Raw genomic sequence first — 21,432 nt, forward strand, 5'->3', positions numbered from 1 at the left:
AAGATTAGGTGGAAACATGGACGTAGCGATTATATTTTTCTAGGGGGGTCGAAATACTAATAAACAGAAAACATCATAAACATTATAACGTTTCTTTTCTTAAATTCGAAAGAGTGGCAACCTCTAATCAGTTATACGGTTATATTATAATTTGTTTACATTCCAGCAGAACGGTGGCGCCACCTCATTATTTTCTTCCGATCCGTACAGTGGTTAAACGAGAGACTTCCGGGTACATGGATTGGCAGAGGGGGACCAATTGAATGGCTTCCAAGATCACCGGATTTATCACCCTTGGATTTCTTTCTTTGGGGACATCTTAAATCCATTGTTTATAAAACACAACCTACTGATATTGATGATCTTAAAAGGCGAATTACAGCAGAATGTCGGTCAATTCCCGGTGAAGTTTTCCGAAATGTTAGGGAGGAGTTTGAAAACACACTTTATTATTGTTAACAGGAAAATGGACAACATTCTGAACAACTTATAAGATAGGGCGTGTGTAATGTGATCTTCTAATCATTTGTACTATAAGGAGATCCATTGCAATCATTTTTGTGTAAACACTAGACTGAAAACCAAAATCTCAATGCAGGCATGTTTAATTTTTTCTGCAATTTTGAAACGCGATTATTCGGAAACCACTAGACAAAAAGCAACAAAGTAGGATACCACTGAAAAGATAATTAAAGGCCCTTTAAAACGATGTGCCACTTGACCCCCATTCCCATTTAAGATTGTAAGGGTGACATCTCCCCTTCCTAGGGGGTTAAAAGAAAAAGGCTAAAAATATTAATTTAAAGTGTCCCCCTTACAAATAAAATTGACGTGTCTTTCCGATTTTTTATATTTTTAACTGCAAGAAAGATATTAAGGGTGGGAAGTTTTAAAATTGACACACTGTATATTATCCCATGCAATCAAAAAACGGCGTCACAGTGGTTTTTCAAGTAAAGATCAGTGTTAATATTTGGACCTCACCATTTGTAGAACTAAAAAATTGGAGAACTAAAAAATCGTTCTCACTTATAGGTACTATAATGATGGGCATTACGATTCTTTTTAGTGAATCGAATCATACGATTCAATTTCTCATATTGAATCGACTCCTACGATTCGTTCATTTGAACGAACCACATGCACAATTTACGTTTCATAAAAACAAGAATCGTAACTGGCACTACCGGCGATAATTTGGCCGGACAATTACTTAAGGTACCAGAAAAAGAAATATACAGTTCTTTCATTTGTTTTTCAACATTTTATGACACTAGCGTAATTGGATTGATTATTTTACAAATAAAATTAAATTATAAATCCAATTCATAAATTATACTATTTATCAAAGAATTCTTAATACCAATTTAATATTTTTAGAGCCATATTTTAATTCTGATTTAATAATCATATAATAAATACCGTATGAATAAAAACGGCGTCAGCGATGGCTATGAAATGACGATCGATGACATTTCCCATATAATTTTATATATAAAATGACAGCGATCTTCATAGTCATCGCTGACGCCGTTTTTATTCTATCATACGATAGTATATAATACCGCATGATCCAAAAAACGGCATCCAGTTGGCTTGGAAATGAACATCGATGACATTGCTCATATAATTTTACATATAAAATGACAGCGATTTTCATTTTATTGCTGACGTCGTTTTTTTATCTTATCTTTTTAAATCTTATGGCGTACTGGCCACGATTCGATTAAACGAACCGTATTGTAAGCAATGAATCAATTCACACGACTCTTTGAACGAACGATCGCATTATGATCCGATTCAATTCACACGATTCTTTTTTACGGCTCATCGTTCAAATCTTATGGATCCGTACTGACCACGATTCAATTGAACGAACCGTATTGTAAGCAATGAATCAATTCACACGACTCTTTGAACGAACGATCGCATTATGATCCGATTCAATTCACACGATTCTTTTTTACGGCTCATCGTTCAAATCTTATGGATCCGTGCCGGCCACGATTCAATTGAACGAACCGTATTGCAAGCAATGAATCAATTCTCACGACTTTTATAGATTCGTGCTGGCTACGATTCAATTTCAATCAAATCAGTGAATCGAATCATACGATTCATTTTTAATACTCGTTCAAATGAACGACTCGTTCAATCTTTGCCCACCTCTAATAGGTACCATCAAATATATGTAAAGGCATGGTGCATTTCAGTTGATTTTAAAAATTCCGAGCGCAGAGCTCGATACGGCGGAAATTAGAAGTGCCAGGTAGAAGTGCTAGTATTTCAGCCAGTGCTGTTACCGTTTATGTCTATCCCATTGAAATAATATTAAAATCGTGGCTTAAATACTGAAATATTATTTAAGTATCTGATTTTTTAGTAGTGCAGTTATTGAAACTATAAAACACTCAGGTACGAGGTTTGTGTGATTTAACGCTGTTTCGGGTAGTAAAAATAGAGTAAAAAAAGAACCCGAACTAGGCGTCGTTGTATTCTGACAATTTCAAAGGTTAATAAAATTGCCAAAAAAATGTTATAATTAGGGCGTTGTTGGGTGCATTAAAATTCAATAACTCAAAACTTTCCCGGATATTTCCCAGATTATTTTCTCACACCTATTTGATCAAAAGCAAAAATGGATTCAAGTAGTTTGACAAAACAAATGAGTAAACAATGTGCTCATTACATAATCAAAAAATTAAATAGACATATACTATGAGAGGGTCATATACTATCAACTAGTGCTTAAATATTTTATGAACATCTTCTAAAATTCTAATTATTCAGTTATGACCCAATTAGCAAAACCGGTGCGTAAAACTATGCTCGCTACCGTAGTTGAACTCATCTAAAAAGTTTTATTAGCTTGAATAATAAATCATAATCCAAGTTAGATCTTCTGAAATTATCAAAATATTTACTTTTCTATCTTTTTTAGAATTTTTACAAATTATACTTTCTAACACTTTAAGGTATCTATACACGCTATTTAAACCTATGTATTTACATAAGCCGGTTGTTTGTAATATTCTCCGATGGTGGCAGCACCGGCGGAGAATGCACAAGCCTATAGCTACGCTTCAGTAGGTATGCATTCTCTTAAAAACTCTTTTTTTGCACTTCAAAATCAATAACAAAAGAAATATATATCCTAAAATATATTCTATCCATTTCCTATCAGTTACTATAAATAAAATAAAAAAAAACAGCAGCATAAAACTCGCCATATGCAAAACGTCACCAATTAAAAATTGTTACGAAAATAGTTGCTAATTATTTGTTAATACAAAATGGAATGAAATGACAGAAATGGAATAAAATTTTTCGAAAATAGTACGTTTTCGCTTGTATAACAGGCAATTGTAGTTGTTTATTTTAATTGCGTTTTTTCGTGTGCTATTTCCATTATATTTTAAAAGTTATATATGTACAGGGTGGACCATTTTGGTTGTTTCTATAGGGTATCTAGGAAACCGCAAGAAATATTCAAATTTTGATTCTGCAGTCTCGGGTTTTTTGTTTGAAAAAATCACAATGCCGCAAACAGATCGTGGCTATCTTGATGGGTTTCGAAGCTACAGGGGGATTCTCAAATTTTGTACTTTTTGAAGATGTTTCATAGTTTGTTTATTTCAGCAACTACGTAAAAATGAATTATACATTCTAAAGGCATAGTATGCACTGGCATAGTCATACTTTTTTCGAAATAAATATTTTTTAGATATTAACTATACTTCTGTTTTTTTAAATAGAACCCCCTGTATATCTTTAAATTTCCTGATTCAGCTTGACATGGGCTTCTCGAAAATATATAATACTCTATATTTATTTTCACTATTAACCTCAACATTTCAAATTTTTCTTAAAATATCCAATTAGTAGTAGGCCGCGCCGAGTAACAAAATAAACGGTTCTTATGGTGATCGGATTTTTAAAAGGTCAGAAAATAGTTTAATCCTAGCCACCTAGGTCACCTGATATCACTCCCTTGGACTTCTTTCTCTGAGGTTTTCTGAAAAACGAAATTTATCGAAATGCAAATAGAACATTAGAAGAATTACAAGATAGTTTTGTTGTGGCTTTGCAAAGTGTAACCAACATACACATTCGAAATGCTAGCCAACTCCGTCTAGATAATAATGGGCAGCAGTTTGAACATTTAATGTAGTCTTTGTGTTTTTATTTTTTATATTAATTTAGAAGCACGATTGAAGTAACCTGTTGAGTTTGTATTAAAATATGTTCTTTTGTTTCTCTCACACTTATTTTTTATTTCCTTCGTATTTTTCGAATTTATTTAATTGCTAATACATGGATTAATTTTAAAGTTGATATTCGGTTGTTTCCTTTAATCGGCATGACCTACCAAGAGGAAAGTCGATATCTTTAAATAAATAGGAATTTTAAAGTTAATAGTGAAAATAAATATATAGTGTTATATATTTTTGAGAAGCCCATGCCAAATTGAATCAGAAAATTTAAAAATATACAGGGCGTTGTATTTAAAAAAACATAAGTATAGTTAATATCTAAAAAATATTTTTTTCGAAAAAAGTCTGACTACGCCACTGCATTCTACACAGAAAAGTGCCTTTAGAATGTTTAATTAATTTTTGCGTAGTTGTTGAAATAATTAAACTATCGAACATCTTCAAAAAGTACAAAATCTGAGAATCCCCCTGTAGCTTCGAAACCGATCAAGATAGCCACGATCCGTTTGCGCCATTGTGGTTTTTTCAAAAAAAGAACCCGAGACTGCAGTATCAAAATTTGAATATTTGTCACGGTTTCCTAGATACCCTATAGAAACAACCAAAATAGTCCACCCTGTACATACTTTTAATTATTAATAACTTTAATATTCATCAATTTTAAAACACGAATGTAACCATGATGTATAAAACGTCCTCTGTCATATTATGTTAACGCCCACTAATATATTTTTTTATTTATTTCATTTTCCTATTATGACTGGTTTGTTTGGTTTGTGTGATTTGGAATTTTCCTATTTTTCCTCAATGCGATACCGGCAACACTACGACTCCGAAGGAGGGTAAGGCATTTCATGTCAGGTAAAAGTATTATTCGGTAATCCCGAAACATCTTGTGGTATTACATTCGAAAATACGTGCAACTTTTAATGCGTATGGGCGCAAAGTAAGGTCCTCGAGAAAGACACACCTACTGAACGTTTCATAAGTGCAATAAAGAAGATTTGAAAATGGCATGTCGTGATGTTGGAGACATATTTTTTAATGCTATACTTGCCAACGAAGTTTATAAGATCTAAGATCGCTATGGACGTCATTTGCTTTTTTCTGTCATCGTCTGTCGAAATCTGTCTAAAGTAAAAAAATAGAAATTCGGATTAACAAAACGCCAAGAGATATAGTTAATCACATAGTTAATCTTCTCGTCTCCTCCTGTAGACGTAGACGTAAGCGCACTCGTCGAAGTTTCATTCTCTCTACCTCTCACTAGCCTTAGACCATAGAGAAATATAAAATAAAAGAGTTGTCATTTCCATAGTCAAAAGTAGGCAACACGTTTAACGAGGATCGATTGTAGCGCACCCTTGAGCCCTAACTGAACTAATACAAATATGACAGACGTAATCGGTAAAATAGGTATCTGCATTACCTACCACAAAAAAGGCGGGCAGTTTAAATGTGAATTTAAAAATTTATGTGTTTTTAAAAATATTACGAAATCAAACTGCAAAAAATATAATGAAAATTTATTTTTAAAAACGGAATATTTGAAAAATATAAACTATTGTACACTTTTCAAATGCTTACAGTTAAATGCTAAATTAAATTTGATAATATAAAACATATACATATGCTGAATTAACCTCGAGGGTAAACCGCTGATGAATTTCTGTACACTAATGCCAAATAATTTAGTACTAATACCAATAATACTACGAAAACGCCAAAAATGCCAACATCTTGTACACCAAAATATACCAGCGGTTTACCCCTCGATTAACCTATAGTATTATAAAACTTATTTAACAACGCCACTAACAAACCATATAAGATCGCAGGGTTTGCAATCTATGCTATTATAACAGATTAAGATTTAAATAAGACATCATCAAAAATTAATTCACCTGTAAGTTGGATTTATAACCTCAGCAGTTGAAGTTTAGTGAGGTAGCAAATGTTCAACACTGTGAAATCAAGGCGCGAATATATAGTCAGTTCGTTTTACGTTCATCGAGTTCAGAGATGGGCAATGTCTTTACATATCGAACTTGCTTTGCATGATACCCTTTCCTGGATCGTGTTCAAATCACATCATCGACTGAACAAAATATTACATGATGACCGTAAAACACATCGCACAAAACAAAGTTCAAATCATAGAGAAATATAAGTTCCTCGGGAAATAAAACTTCCTCCATCATTTCTGTACGCACAAACACAAAACAAACAAACAAAGTATATGCTACACAAAATAATAACAAAATTCCAAAATTCAAAACATAATTGAAAATAACTGCAAAATACAAATAATTTGCTGTCATGTCACTTGTCAAGCTTGTCATGACACGTGACAGCGTGACAGGTAGCAGGTGGCGACGCTTTGGAGCCCTAACTGAACTATGCAACATTATGGCCAAGTTAGACAACCTTTCAAACACTCTTTTATTTTAGTTACTTTATGCCTTAGACGAACATTTTTCCGAAAACGACCGATTCGACATTGGATTCTGACGCTGCGTATACCTAGTTCGATAAAAAAGCCGGACACCGATTTAGTTGCAAGCCTGTTCCTGTAAGGTTGTTCATGCGGTCGTTATTTTGTCGATTGTTGTTAAACGCGTTGTCGATTGTCGTTAAACGCTCTTGAAGAGCTCTTTCAAACCGGCCACCATGAAGATGGAAATACACTGAGTGCGCACGTGCGCTCTAGCTCAGCCAATCGAAAACGCCATTAGAAACCACCCGACTTCCGATTCCGACAAGACTCGAATGTGAACGAATAACTTACCGGGAAATTTAAACATAGGACTGCATAATTTTCCTGTTAGGCTTGATTGCATAATATATTGCATTTTTAACCCACCAGATTTCTTCAAAAGCTGTCATGCATTATGGTCAGTGGATAATTTAGGAAATCATTTTTTATAGCGGTCGGGTTAGATTTATTAATAAAAGAAGTAGAGGTAGGTTAGAGTGACTTGAATTAACGTTAGCGTAGAAAAGATCCACTGATCCAATCCATTCATTATTATTGGGTATATCTGACCAAAATAATCCAGTCATGATATTAAAATTAAATAACATTTTGTAATGCGTTGTCAAAAATTTTCAAGATACGTACGTAGTACGTACTCGCATGTACGTCCGTAGTGAAGTCCTACAATGTACGTAAATAGTACGTACATGGGGCACGTACTATGTACGTATACTTTTGTACCTACATAGTACGTCCCTAATTGGTCCCGGGACGTACCGACGTAAAATGGACATAAAATGTACGTCCCTGGGAGGAAGTGTGCTGTATGGGGACGGTCTTGACGCACGAGCTATTTCTTACGAAACGTCTTACTAACAGCTAGTATATTGAAGGATTTGAAGGAAATGTTTTACAAAGTAATAAATTAAAAATTAATAAACAATTTGATTCACTTTCACAAAATTTGTATTAAAATGGCCTAAAAGTAAAGTACCTAGTATTAAAATGGTCTAAGGACTCCATTCGGATAACTCTATCCACGTGCCGAGCTTGGTTCCAATCGACCCATAATTAAGAAAAAATAAAATGTTCACTGGGGGTCCTTCCCTAATATATTTGAGCCGTTAAAAACCAGAGTGGTCTAAGTCAATTTTTTTGGATTTTCTAATTTCAATATATTACGATATCTGATGTAATTTTCTATCTACTCACGAAGTTGAGACTCAGGAGGTTCGAATCGCACCAAGATTTAATGGTGATTAAGTCATTTGATATAATCCTATGAAGTGCCGTGACGTCCTTGTTGCTCCAAATGAAGCTAGTGTCGTCCGCAAAAAGACTTATTTTACCACTGATGTTTATGTTAGCAATGTCGTTAATAAGAAGAAGAAACAACACAGGGCCTAGTACTGAGCCTTGTGGTACTCCACATTCTATTGGCTTGCTAGAAGACAACATGCTATCCACCCTCACAAGTTGACTTCTGTTGCTCAGATACGACTTAAACCATTCGAGAGATGCTGCCCTGAACCCATAGTGCTGCAGTTTATTAACTAGGATCTTATGATTTACACAGTCGAACGCCTTAGAAAAATCACAGAAAATTGTTGCTGTAGAACGATGGCTATTTAGGCTGGAGTAAACTTTATTAAGGAGGGAAAACATAGCGTCATTTGTGGACTTGTTGCTTAGAAATCCAAATTGATGTTCAGTAAGTAATTTATACTTAAAAATTATATAATATGTCATTCTATTCAGAGTGTCATTTTCTATGAAATAAAGTAAAAAATACCGAGGATACCATAATCAAAACTTATAGTTATTTCCGGTGAAACAGGAAATGGCCGAAAAGAATTGAGTACTTCAATCGATCCTAATTTATGTCATATACTAGCAAACCAAATCTTGTTTTTTTTATCAGAAAGAGTTATAATGGTGAGCCCTTTTTGAGACGCACCCGGTATATTACAGGATTTTGGTGGAGATATCCTTATTTTAATTGCAACACAAAATTTCCCACCTGCTAAGTCTGTCAAATTTTAGATTAGGAACTTTGAATAAGTCTTAAGGACAGATCTTATCGACAAACTTAGTGCGACAGCGATGGAGCCTTGATATAGCTGACACAGACCTTCCCAATTATCGGTGCCGTTTTAATTTGATTAAAAACCTGTATATTATATAAAATATTTGTAATCATCATTAATAAGTTTTAATTGGGGGACATGGAAGGAGCTTCCACGATTGCAATAGTGTATCAAAATTAGTAAACAAAAATACTATTGTTGGCGTCCCCTGGAAACGTCTTCTTTTAGACGGCCAATCCTTCCACCACCGGACCGAAGTGTACGAACCAACATGAGAAATAATCATCAAGGGTTCTTCTCAGAACCGACCTTGACGATGGCGTCCGTAAATATAGAGGGTATTACAAATAGCAAACAGGAATTATTATCCGATTTTTGCAGAATTAATAAATGCGATGTTCTGTGTATTCAGGAGACACACAGGGACCACACACAAAAACAACCTAATATCCCTGGCATGCGATTGGCCATTGAACTACCTCATAACAAACATGGGAGTGCAATCTTTGTCAAACCTGACAAAGTAATTACATCAGTTGGGTCATCAAACACAAATAACATCGAAATATTAACAGTGGAAATTGGAAATTACACTGTCACTTCCGTCTACAAGCCCCCGGCAGAAACCTTTATCTTTACACCACCATTGAATTTCGATTCTCAGAAGGTTAAATTCGTCTTGGGTGACTTTAATAGCCATAGCCCAGCCTGGGGATATACAGATTCCGACACGAACGGAAGCCTGGTCGAAGAATGGGCAGAATCATGTGATCTTACCCTTATACACGATAATAAACTTCCACATTCTTTCCACAGCAACATCTGGAAACGTGGATATAACCCCCGATATATGTTTCACTAGCCTCGCATTGGAAGGGCAGTGTATTAAAAGAGTATACCATCCCGTGCCTAAAACTCAGCACAAACCAATAGGAATTGACGTATACGCAGCCGTCAGATCACCAAATATTCCATTTAGGCGTCGGTTTAATTTCAAAAAGCCAACTGGCAGAATTTCTCTAGTGAATTGGATTCAGCTATTAGTGAACTGGAGCCCATACCAAAGAACTACGAACGATTTATTGATCTAGTGAGGCTAGTCTCAAGACATACAATACCAAGGGGTTGCAGAGAACAATATATTCCTGGTCTTTCTAACGATTCTAGAGAACTGTTAACCAGGTACAAAGAACTCTTTGAGAAGGATCCTTTTAGTGAAGACACGCTAGAATGTGGCTCAATGTTAATGCAAGAACTGAGTAATTCCAGACAGCAAAGATGGATAGACAAGATAGAGCAAATTGATATGACTCACAGTAGTAAGATCGCATGGAATTTCCTAAAAAAACTTGATGGCGACCCAATTGAAAGGAAACAAATCGGTAACATCAAACCTGACCAGATTGCCCACCAGCTGCTGAAGAACGGAAAGCCCGAAAAGAGAACTAGAATACCAAGATTAGAGAGAGATCGAGCAAACGAGATTAACATCCTGGAGAATCCCTACAGTTTAAAAGAACTCAATTACGCTTTAAACAATATGAAAAACGGAAAGGCAGCAGGCGTAGACGATTTGTGTACCGAGCAGATTAAAAACTTCGGCCCAGCAACAAAAATGTGGGTTTTGAATTTTTTTCAAGAATGTACCGACAGCCACAAAATCCCGAAATCTTGGCGAAAATCTAAAGTTGTAGCACTGCTGAAACCGGCTAAAGATCCAGGACTGGCCAGTAGCTACAGACCGATCTCCCTGTTGTGTCATTTGTACAAAGTTTACGAGCGAATGATTCTCAGACGCATAGAGAAAATCGTAGAATATGCCTGTCCTGTATGGAATAGATCGAGCCATGCCAAACAAGTTGATGTTGCTTTAAATGAAACGTGCCGAATAACAACAGGGTGTATGAAAGCAACAAGCTTATTTCAACTTTACAGAGCCTCCGGATTTGCAGCTCCCTCACAGCGGCGCAAAGCGGCTGAACACACTGAAAAGTTTAAACAGATGTTCGACGAGCGCCATCCGCTTTTGGCGAGTTCAAGGATCAAGCAGACTCCGATCTCGGAAAAACTTTTTAAAAACTGTTCAAGAAGATCCACCGCTTGATTATCCTCTTAGAGAAGAAGATTCTGCAGGCCAACATCTTGATTGGGTCACGTGGAAGTCCCTAAACCGCATCAGAACAGGAGTAGCGCCTGTTAAAACCAACAAAGCGAAATGGGGACTTATCACGGATGAAGACACAAAATGTGAATGCGGCGAAATCCAAAATATGGAGCATCTGCTGTCATGCATAAGATGCCCTCATACATGTACCCTTGAAAATTTATGGAACGCCGATGAAAATGCTTTAGACGTCGCCCGGTACTGGGCTAAAGAATTTTAAATTATAATTGTACATTATGTACCTATATGGTCCGGATACGAAAAAGAAAAAAGAAAGAAGTTTTAATTACAGTTTTATAAAAGTAATTATTTCAAGAATATCCGACCCATTTTTAGAAATACTGAATAAATAAACTGTGAGATATGTAAAGCGAACTTTTAATTGTGAAATACCTCGAAATAATGCACCCACGCATATTTTTCATAATATCCGAATACATTGGCCGGAGCACTCATTAGAGAGATACTCCGCATTTAATCGAATACTAATCATATTGCTGAATGCTACTAAAATATCGAATGGCAAAAAGTCAATTGGTAATTGGACGCTTTTTTCCAATATCATTAGCGATTTGTTTACTTCAATTTACTGTAAATTTAAAATAGATTTTCAGTAGTGTATATTTACAATCATTTAAATTTGCTATTTTGATTTCTCATTTTCCGTAACTTAAAACGTGTTATACATGGGCGTAGCTAGATTTTGTCTACCGGTGAGACAAAAAAATGCCAAAAGTCAGTACAAAAATCTGCTACCTTATACTTTAATCAACAAAACAATAACAAGACGCAGCAAGAGAATATCTGCAAGACTTTATTCAAGCATTCATTCTCCAACATGGTTACGGCCCTGCTTCCGCCCATGTTAGTATATGTTAGGTTAGGTTGGTGGGGATTTGGGATCCTCTTTGATCCCTCACTCGGAGGCCTTGGGTCTATTGCGATATCCCTATTATTATTGTACCAAACCTTCCTCTCATTCCTTTTGCTTTAAACCACTTCCAGCTCTTTACAAAGTTTCCGATGTCGCTTCTGCTGCTTCCTCTAGTACCTCCAAAAGACCGTACCCTAAAGTTTTAAAGCATTGGTATTCCAGTACCGGACAGTGACGATACCTAAAATTATGCATACTAGGTTCTTTTTATTCTGTAGTAGTTGTTTTGCCTTTTTGCTATCTACCACAGGCCACAGTCTTCGAGCTGTAGCACAGTCCTTAGGGTGTTGCCACGTCTCTTGCTGCTTGGCCTTGATGGTAGTTCTTATAGCTTTCTTCAGTGTGTTGATCGTCACAAGTGGTGCGTCATCTGCTACGGCCTCTCCCCTGGCCTCCACTTTGGAGAGTCTGTCTGCTTCTTGGTTGCCCACCACATTGTTGTGGCCTGGCACCTATCACAGAGCAGGCAGCACAGTGCTTATAGGCAGTCCATCACAGTTCGAGCTCACTGATTGCATGGTGGTGCTTTTTAAAGCGCCCAAGCTGTCAGAGTATACCTATCACGATATCTCCTATTGATTAGGTTAGGTTGAGAAAACAGTTGATAGCTGTTTTCTCTCGTATACAACTGGCCGCTTCCTTTATAGCGTAAATTTCTGCTTGTAGAACATTACAGCCATCCGATAGCCTTAAAAATCGTCGGTTGTCTAGTTCCTCTGAGAAGATGCCTATACCTGTGCCTCCTGAAGTCACTGAGTGAATCTCTTGAGTGAGTTACTATATCTTGAGCCGTGTTTGACACCATTTTAATTTGATTATACCTAATTATGGAACCTAATATAATTCTTCTAATTAAAACTTTTTGATTTTGTTTTTGTTAAGATAGACCTTAATGCCTATTATACATTACCTCATAGTTACAGTGTAAGTAAAAATGTAATGTGGTTACATCAGTCATCTAAAGTACCTAGGTAGTTAATATTAAAATAATGGTAACAAATCATGAAATTAACCTAAACGAATTATATAATTTGCAATCTAACCAAATAGTTTGTAAACTACCCAAGTAGCATAGGAAGGAGAAAAAAACATTGACCACGGAAAATTAACCACTATTTGGTTGAATTTTACTTATACTTAATAAATTTCTTGTAGGGAATAAAGTGCGAGAAATCTAAAAATGAGGTCGTAAACTAGTTAATAATAACCTCAAATTATGCCTTTGAAAAGTAGCAACGTTGGAGTTGGGCATTGTTAAAATCTAGTTACTGATAACCTATTGAGGGCATTAAGACTACAGGGACTTAAAGTAGGTCAAATGTTACTTTATTATAACCTCAAATTTGTCTCGGGGGTCAAAGGCATTGTTTGGTTTTCAAGTTAGGTTAAAATTTAGTTGTTAATAACTTTAAATTAGACCTTATTTGGAGGAGTTCAAATAAGGTTGAACATTTAATTTATTTCGACCTCATAAGTAAGTAAGTTAGTTTTTTGACTTGGAAGAAAGTGAGACATACGGCAGGTTAAAAATTACCTTTTTTAATTTCCTCGGGGTGATTTCGGTTTAAAATAGTTTTCGAGGGATTATTACGTCATAGCACATTACCTTGTTCCCACTGGTGGGCAACGAAAGAATATTCAATGCGTTTCTTTTTTATTACCGACACAATCTTAAACGTGTCCATTATGTGCAATAAAAACAAAAAGTCCTCTATAATAACACTCACAATCTCAAAACACAAAACTTTTAAAAATAATAAGCAAAGAAAACTAATTTGGTTTTCTAGTTAGTGTTCTAGTTTAGGCCAGTTCGGTAATTGCATCGACCAGCAAAATGATAAAAATTTTTCATGTCACGTGACTCTCAATAAAGATTCTCATTTTAGGACACATGATTACTGTGAAAAGTTAATCGGATTGCTCGAAGATGTAATTACCGAACTTAGCATAAAATATCATTGTCAACTGTCACTCAAAGAAAATAAAAGTTTTCTGTTTTACCGGCGATACTCCAACAATGTAGTCAAGACTTCGAGAAATGAGCTTCGACCTAATATAGCCCATTTTTTAACTTGCACCTCGAAGAAAAAATACCTTAAGCAAGAAATCTTGACCTTTGAGGTTATTAATATGGAGTCTAAAAGGAGGAGGCGAATCGAACGCAAAAATTTTGGGCCCAGATTTCATGATCTAAATGAAGTTCGAAGATCGCCGTTAGGGGCGCTTGTGATGATAGGGATACTAAAAATACACAGCTTCTTATGGCAAGAATAACTATTTTGTTATAAATTAAGTTGTTATTATAAAAATGTTTTATTATGGGGTTCTATTTAGTGCGTACATGGCCGAACAAAAATATAAGCTGCTAAAGTAAATGTTTTCTTCAACTGGTGTACAAAAAATATAGAAGTTCCAGCAACAAACGTATCAACAGTTCAACCTTTGATTTGATGTAAACAGTAATTGTTCCTTGATGAGAAATGTGAATTAAATAGTTTATGATGTGAGTGTGTTAGTGATTTATTAATAATTTTGCTGATGCAGTTTAAAGTTTCATAATTTTTCATGAAAACACTTGGAATGGACATGTTTACATGCAGTTCATTGTGATACTAATAATAAACATTAAAAACGTTTAAACTAGTAGTGGTTTTATAACAAATTACAGCAAATGAATGACGAAAATTAATCAGGAATTATATAATATAAACATTGCACTTATCGTGTTTGATTGGTGTTGTGTATCTCGTAACTTTACCTTTTTTTTAGCTTTTCAAAATTGTAAGTTTTAATGTCATCAGCAAAGTTTTGCCAATTATGACTGTTTCACAGACATTTAAATTGAAGATGTATTATGTTCAATGTCACCTAACAATTGTGTTATAAATACATATGTAGTATACATTTGATTTGATCTGTAATTAAAGTTCCTTCTGTTGATATTCACTTTACTATTAATACAAGTATGAGGTAGGTTTGTAAATAAAATAATAAGTCAAGGACTAACATATGATCGAAAAAAACGGCGTCCAGTTGGCTGGGAAATGAACATCTTTGACGTTCCCCATATAATTTTATATATAAAATGATCGCTGACGCCGTTTTTTCGATCATATTGTATGTATTCTTTCATATATTTATTTAGGCAGACAGTAGTATCTATGAGTAGTATCGACTGACTAGTGAGAAAGAAAATATAGGAACTAGTGAAGTTGCAGTCGGAAGGGTTTGGACTAGAATTAATACACTTTCTTTTTTTTTGTTAATGGTCAATCTTTCGGAATTTATTTATTCCATCCTCAGGACACTGAAATGGAAATACATGTTACAGAAAAAAGGCTATAAAAGTCGTCAAGTAGAAAGAACTTACTCAACGTGGTAAAAAACCTTCTCTAAAAACTACATTAAAAAATAGGCTTACAGGAAACATTGAAAGCATTGAAACATTAAATTTATTTATTTAGGAATATAAATGCATAACTTTTATTTTGATTAATTGACTAACTCCAAATAGCTAAATTTAATAAATGTAATATACACCTGAATATACAATAAAGAAATTATCTACTAATAGTAAAATAAATTATCTACCCTTATCTACTGATAGTTCCGTTTTGGTCCCGTCAACTAATTTTGTCTAAATAAGTGCATAAAACACATCACTACTGCGAAGTATTTTGTCTGGGGAACTGCCCTTTGCCAATGCTGTAGCAAGTTAGGATGTCTTTCTTCTTTGTCGATGCTAGGATCCTAGTCATCCTAGTAAAAGAGATATACCTATTATTAAATAAATTTTAAAAAATATTTTTTCACTATTCGAGGTAGGTAGCTGTTATTTTGAAACTACATTTTTGAAGTGTAAATAATGTTTAATATTCACTTTCTATAATATTCAAATAATATTTAATAGCAATGGTTGTTAATATATATTATTAATAGGTACCTACTTATTTAATAACAGGTAATTTAAACACCTAGTAGCACATATATAATAACATGTTAGTAGGTATTAAAGTATTAAATTATTATTATTTTAGGCTCTCTAGGTTATGTCATGCAGATGTTCGATTTTTAATATGATTTTTAAATAAATCTGTACACTGATAATATATAATTTTAATGTTTTTCTTAACATCTATCATAATTTTTTTTAATAAATAATCATATTACTTACATTAGGAGCTTTGAAAAGTTTTGGGTTACTTTTCTTTCTTCGCTTTTTTTTCATTGAAGCCAGATACCGAGCTATTTCTACTGTATAGTTTTTTTTCACAATGCTCATTGTTATACTGCTAAAAATTCAACAAATTAACTATAATTTTATCAAAAACAAACTTAAACCGTATAATAACAATGAAAATATAGTATCCCTATCGATCGCAGTGCCTCTACTGTCAAACCGAGGAACCTGCTTAAAAGTGGGGACAGAAATTTCAAATATGCCCATTGCCGATAAACCTCCTTTTTAAGCCCTCCATAGTTATTAATTTAAAGAAATCTTAACCTCATAAAAAGAAAGCGAACTTTAAGGTTTTAAAATTATGGAAAACCTAACTTCATAGACGAATAGTTAAAAACACCATTAGCGGCCATTTTCTTATCCAATTTATTTTCAAAAAATATTTTTTTGTGGTATTGTTCTAAACTACTGAGAAAAATAAACAGACGTTTATGAATAATACTACCTACCACAAGTTAAATTAACTAATTAAGAACTTTAAAAGAGTACCAAGGAAGTTAAAAAGTTAGGTTAGAACCTTGAAAGTGACGATTTATTCTAAAATTAATTGTTGAAAATACATAAAATTTTAATGGCGCAAAATTTTTTCGGGCCTATCATATTTACATTTCACAAAAAAATTTTCTCCGCAGACATAATTATCTTGCGAATCCAGTAATCCACTTCTTACCAATAACTTATTTACATTTTTATTTACATTTACTAGGAAGTGCATATACTGTTTGACCAGCGGATCTGAACGGAAGGAATGCGAGAAAAAAAAATCCATATTGCCACGTTTATCTATAAAATTGCAAAATTGCCAGACATGAACTATAAATTTAATATATTTTTATTATATATAATGTGTTTAGCATATATTCTGACGTATATTACTAAGGAATTTTAACGTAGTTCATATTGTTCGATGTGTTTTATTTAATAACTTATTTCTCTTTCATTCTGTATAACCTGCTTATTATGAAAGTTGAAGATTTTTTATGGATATCATTGGCAAACCGGCATCGCCGCGCATGGCCGCCTATTCATCGAACATGATTGGCGAGAGTACGTCACAGGATTTGTTACCACGCGGTTGCCATGGCTTTTACGCCTTTCCTATTCGCTTGCTTTATCCCCAACTTCACGGTCTCTTCTGAAAAGAGTAGGAATATTGAATACTATTGAAATATCCAGTGGCGGTGTCATATCCAGTGGCGGTTTGATCATTATTACTTTATTTCATTATTTTATACCGGTTATCCTAAACTTTATTCCTATATTTGATAGCTAAGTTGTGTTTTATTGTTTTGTTATCTTGTTATAATGTTTTTCGTTCGTAGTTTTTAATTATTAATATCAAGTTTGATCGTATATTTGTGTTTTAAAATGAATAAATTTGTTAAGGGTAAGACGCTACATAGCCAGACAAGAGAAATAATAGCTAATTTATATAGGTAAGTAGAATAATAATAATATAATTATTAAAATATTAAAATTAAATATTGGCTAAAATGAAAAACACATATTTTACCTAAATATTTTAGCTAAACTAAAATAAATATAAATAAACGTGGATGAAATCTCATTTGGTTTATTTCCTTGTGTTCATAATAGGGTTTGCGACGAAGAAGCTACAGAGAGTTCGCTTAAGTTGCCGCTTAAACGTAAACTTGAGTGGATATCTCTTTATACCGGAGGTAGCGTATCGGCTATAAAAAAATTCACACAGAAGATAAAAAAAAGGCTGGAAACTAACCCCGATAAAATGATATCCAGCCCTGGAAAGAAACGACCACGTGAGACTGCTGTTGAAAAGCTCGACGACTTTTTCCAAGTGGTCAGGAATTTGATAAATAGATTTTATCTCGAATTCAAACTCGTCCCCACAATTAGAAAGTTTTTGCAAAAATTGCAGGAAGAATCGAATTTTCCTTTGGCAGGGAAACGCTTAGGGGGTTATTAAAATCAAATGATTTTTTTTGGCGTAAATGTCAAGATAAATATTAGTGGAGCGGCCCATTATATTGCAGAGAGAGATATAAATATATACGCGAAATTCGAAGATATAGCCAAGTATTATCTATTTGGATGAAACATATGGGTAGACAATGACCTAACCTTTAAAAAGTGCTGGTGGAGCGATACCATATCTGGTGTAATAGGCAATATTGGATCTACTCGTGAGTAAAATTATGTTTTGTTTGCGCTTCCAAAGTTTGGTTGCAAAATTTTTTTTGCTGGAAATAGTTATATCTAAAATTATGTATTATAGAAAAAAATATAGTTAGTATAGATATATAAATAAATATACCTCAAGACTCAGTCTTGATCATCTGCTGAGGGCAGACATGGTTAGCTAAACGTGCGTCCAGTGTAAAATTAAAAGTATTTTGGTGTATTGTACTGATTTCGTGTTTTATTTTGCTGTGTAACACCAAAGGTTCCAACCCCCAACTGTAATTATTTCTTCTATTATATTAACAACACAATAATAAAATGATTCAAAATATTTTTCAAGGGAGCTTTAATAAAAGCTTTAAGTGTTTATCTGCTAACTCAACAGTAACGATTCAAACAGCATAAAGTTTTTTGAAAAAAATTATTAATCTGAATATTATATTTATGATACACATTATTTTCATATAACAGCGTACGCTCATGCCTATCTTATGAATGAAATTGGGCGTGTTTTGTTTACAACTGCGTTCCCCTGCCGATACCCCGTAGCTACAGATCCGTTGGTCACACTATATGTAGGTATTTCATCCATATTGGATTAATGTTCAAATGGCCATGCCAGTTATTACTACACTTGTTTGTCTTCTTGGTTCATTATTGGGAAATTAATTTACATACACATATTATAAAAAGAAAAATACTTTACCTTATTCTTTCTCTTTCTTTCCCATGTTAAAATGTAGGTAGTATAAATTACGACTATTTTTAGTAAAATTCACCTCTATTTTACCATGTTATGACCTCCGGTCGGTTATTTTTGACTTCATAGCCCATATTTCATACACGACATTATAACCTGTTAACCTGTTTTTAACCTCCAAATTACCTTAGTTTTATTCCCCACTTGGGGAATTTTAACTTCAATTTTTGGAAATTTCGACTAATTTCCAATTGGTTAATAATAGTCCAGGTGGTTAATTTAACGTAATTTTAACTTCAAATGTTTGTTGGGTAATTACTTTACTTATGGATTCTTTATAAATAACAGCGCTTTTAGTTAGTTTGCAAAACAACTGGTAGTTTTATAACTGACGAAGGATCCATTTAACCTTAAAATATCCATATCCATTTAAACGTAGAAAGAAAACTGTAGAAAGAGTGGGTATGCGTAGTTGCAGACAGTTGCAGCATATTATAAAGTGTTAATACCTATACTATGTGTTGCAAATGTTAAAAAAACTTAAAAACTAAACAACTGATTTTTATTTATTTTTTTAACTGTTAAGCTATAGGTACAGGGTGGATCAAATTCGACGCTTTTAAATGGAAACACCCTTTTCTATAGGAGATAGCCGAACACTAGTATCGGTGTCTGGAGCTCAATTTTCATCAAAAACATGATGGTGAAAACCGCACATCAATATCTGTTACCGTTTCGGAGTTACGGGGTGTTTTACAAAAATGTGCAGTTTTAACAAATCGCTGTAACTTTTTTGCTATGGAAAATTTTGTATTTCTATGAAAACATTTCCAAAGCACCTTTTTACGTATAATTTAATGGTTTAAGTATAATTTTTTTAGCATTGATAATTCAAGAGTTATCAACAGAAAAAATGATTTTTTATTTGGGACATCCTCTATATTTTTAATTAACTGAAAATAATTTAAAATTACCTTTCCAAAAATATAGCACACTTGATATTTTGTTATAATCCCCTTCGAAATACAGAATTTTTAAAAGTTCGCCACTTTAAACTAGTAGGCTGTGGACCCTCTATTAATGATATGCCCTTAATGGAACTCGAAAACATATTTTTCCAGCAAGACGACGCACCGCCTCCGAACGCTGAAGTTATCAGCAAATTTTTGCAGCCAACTTCAAGAATAACTGAATAGCTAACCAAGATCCCAGCCGTTGGCCGTCGATGCCGCCTGTCTTAGTGCCCATGTATCTAATCCTATGGATATATTTGCGGAAGAATAAAGGTTCCTTAAGCTTGATTTTCATGCATCCGTTGTCCGACGATACGATGATACGATATTAATTTTATTGGTTGAATTTAAAGACTTCGATTGGTTAACCGTTTCTAACCAATTGAAGTATTTAATGTCAACCAATAAAATTAATATCGGACCATCGTATCAACGGATAACGGACGTATGAAAATCAAGCTTTATTCTTCCGTATAATCTAGACAAGAATTAGAAATACTCAGCAGTTATGAGAGGGTATCTTTCACCCCCACTGAGTTAGTGAATTCCGCGAGAAATGTTCAAAAACTGCCCCGTCTATCCATAACAGAAGACGGTTGATACATCGAACACCTGTAGCAAAATTTCATGTCTTGATTTGCTATTTATTTTTATTGTTATTAGATATAGTAAATGTGTTGATGTTGGTTAAATATATTTTAAATTGTTATAAAATTCTGCATCTCTCATAGCAAATATTATTTTCGTTTTAATTGATGCTCACAGGTAGATTTTTTTGCATTACAGCCGGTGCCGTTCAAAGCCTACTTATTTAAAGCGGGTGAATTTTTATATACTCTATATCTCGAAGAGGAATCGAGCAAAATATCAAGTCTGTTATATTTTTAGAAAGGTAATTTTAAATTCTTTTCAATAAATTAAAAATATACAGGGTGCCCCATATAAAAAATCAAATTTTCTGTTGATAATTCTTAAATTATTAATTTTAAAAAAATTATACTTAAACCATTAAATTCTACGTAAAAATGTGCTTTGGAAATGTGTTCATAAAAATACTAAATTTTCCATAGCAAAAAAGTTACAGCGATTTGTTAAAAATGCATATTTTTTAAAAACACCCCGTAACTCCGAAACAGTAACAGATATCGATATGCGGTTTTCACCATCATGTTTTTGACAAAAATTGAGCTCCAGACACTGATATTAGTTTTTGTCTATCTCCTATAGAAAAGGGTGTTTCCATTTAAAAGCGTCGAATTTGACCCACCCTGTACATACAGACAAATATACACCTAGTACAGTATTTAAATATTAAAATCGCAATCGTAGGTTACAGTCGCAGCTATTTAAAAATCGCAAACGCAGTTTCAATTGCCGATTGGAGAATCGCATGTTTGCTCATCTCTAGAAATAAGTATATTATAACTGATTTCATATTTTTACG

The 21,432-nt window shown here is 33.9% G+C and overlaps 1 protein-coding gene and 1 long non-coding RNA gene across 2 annotated transcripts in view; one reads left to right on the forward strand and one right to left on the reverse strand.

The window, feature by feature from the left end:
* Positions 1 to 21,432, forward strand: part of LOC115874248 (cardioacceleratory peptide receptor-like) — a 387,533-nt gene that overhangs the window by 122,014 nt on the left and 244,087 nt on the right. The window lies entirely within an intron of this gene.
* Positions 15,515 to 16,105, reverse strand: LOC115874250. Its single transcript, XR_004048807.1, has 2 exons — positions 16,050 to 16,105; positions 15,515 to 15,634 (listed from the first exon to the last, which is right to left on the reverse strand). It is a non-coding gene; the product is annotated as an uncharacterized LOC115874250 (long non-coding RNA).

The sequence above is a fragment of the Sitophilus oryzae genome, unplaced genomic scaffold (assembly GCF_002938485.1).
Source record: "Sitophilus oryzae breed Bouriz unplaced genomic scaffold, Soryzae_2.0 scaffold_125_pilon_pilon, whole genome shotgun sequence".
Classification (NCBI taxonomy): Eukaryota; Metazoa; Arthropoda; class Insecta; order Coleoptera; family Curculionidae; genus Sitophilus; species Sitophilus oryzae.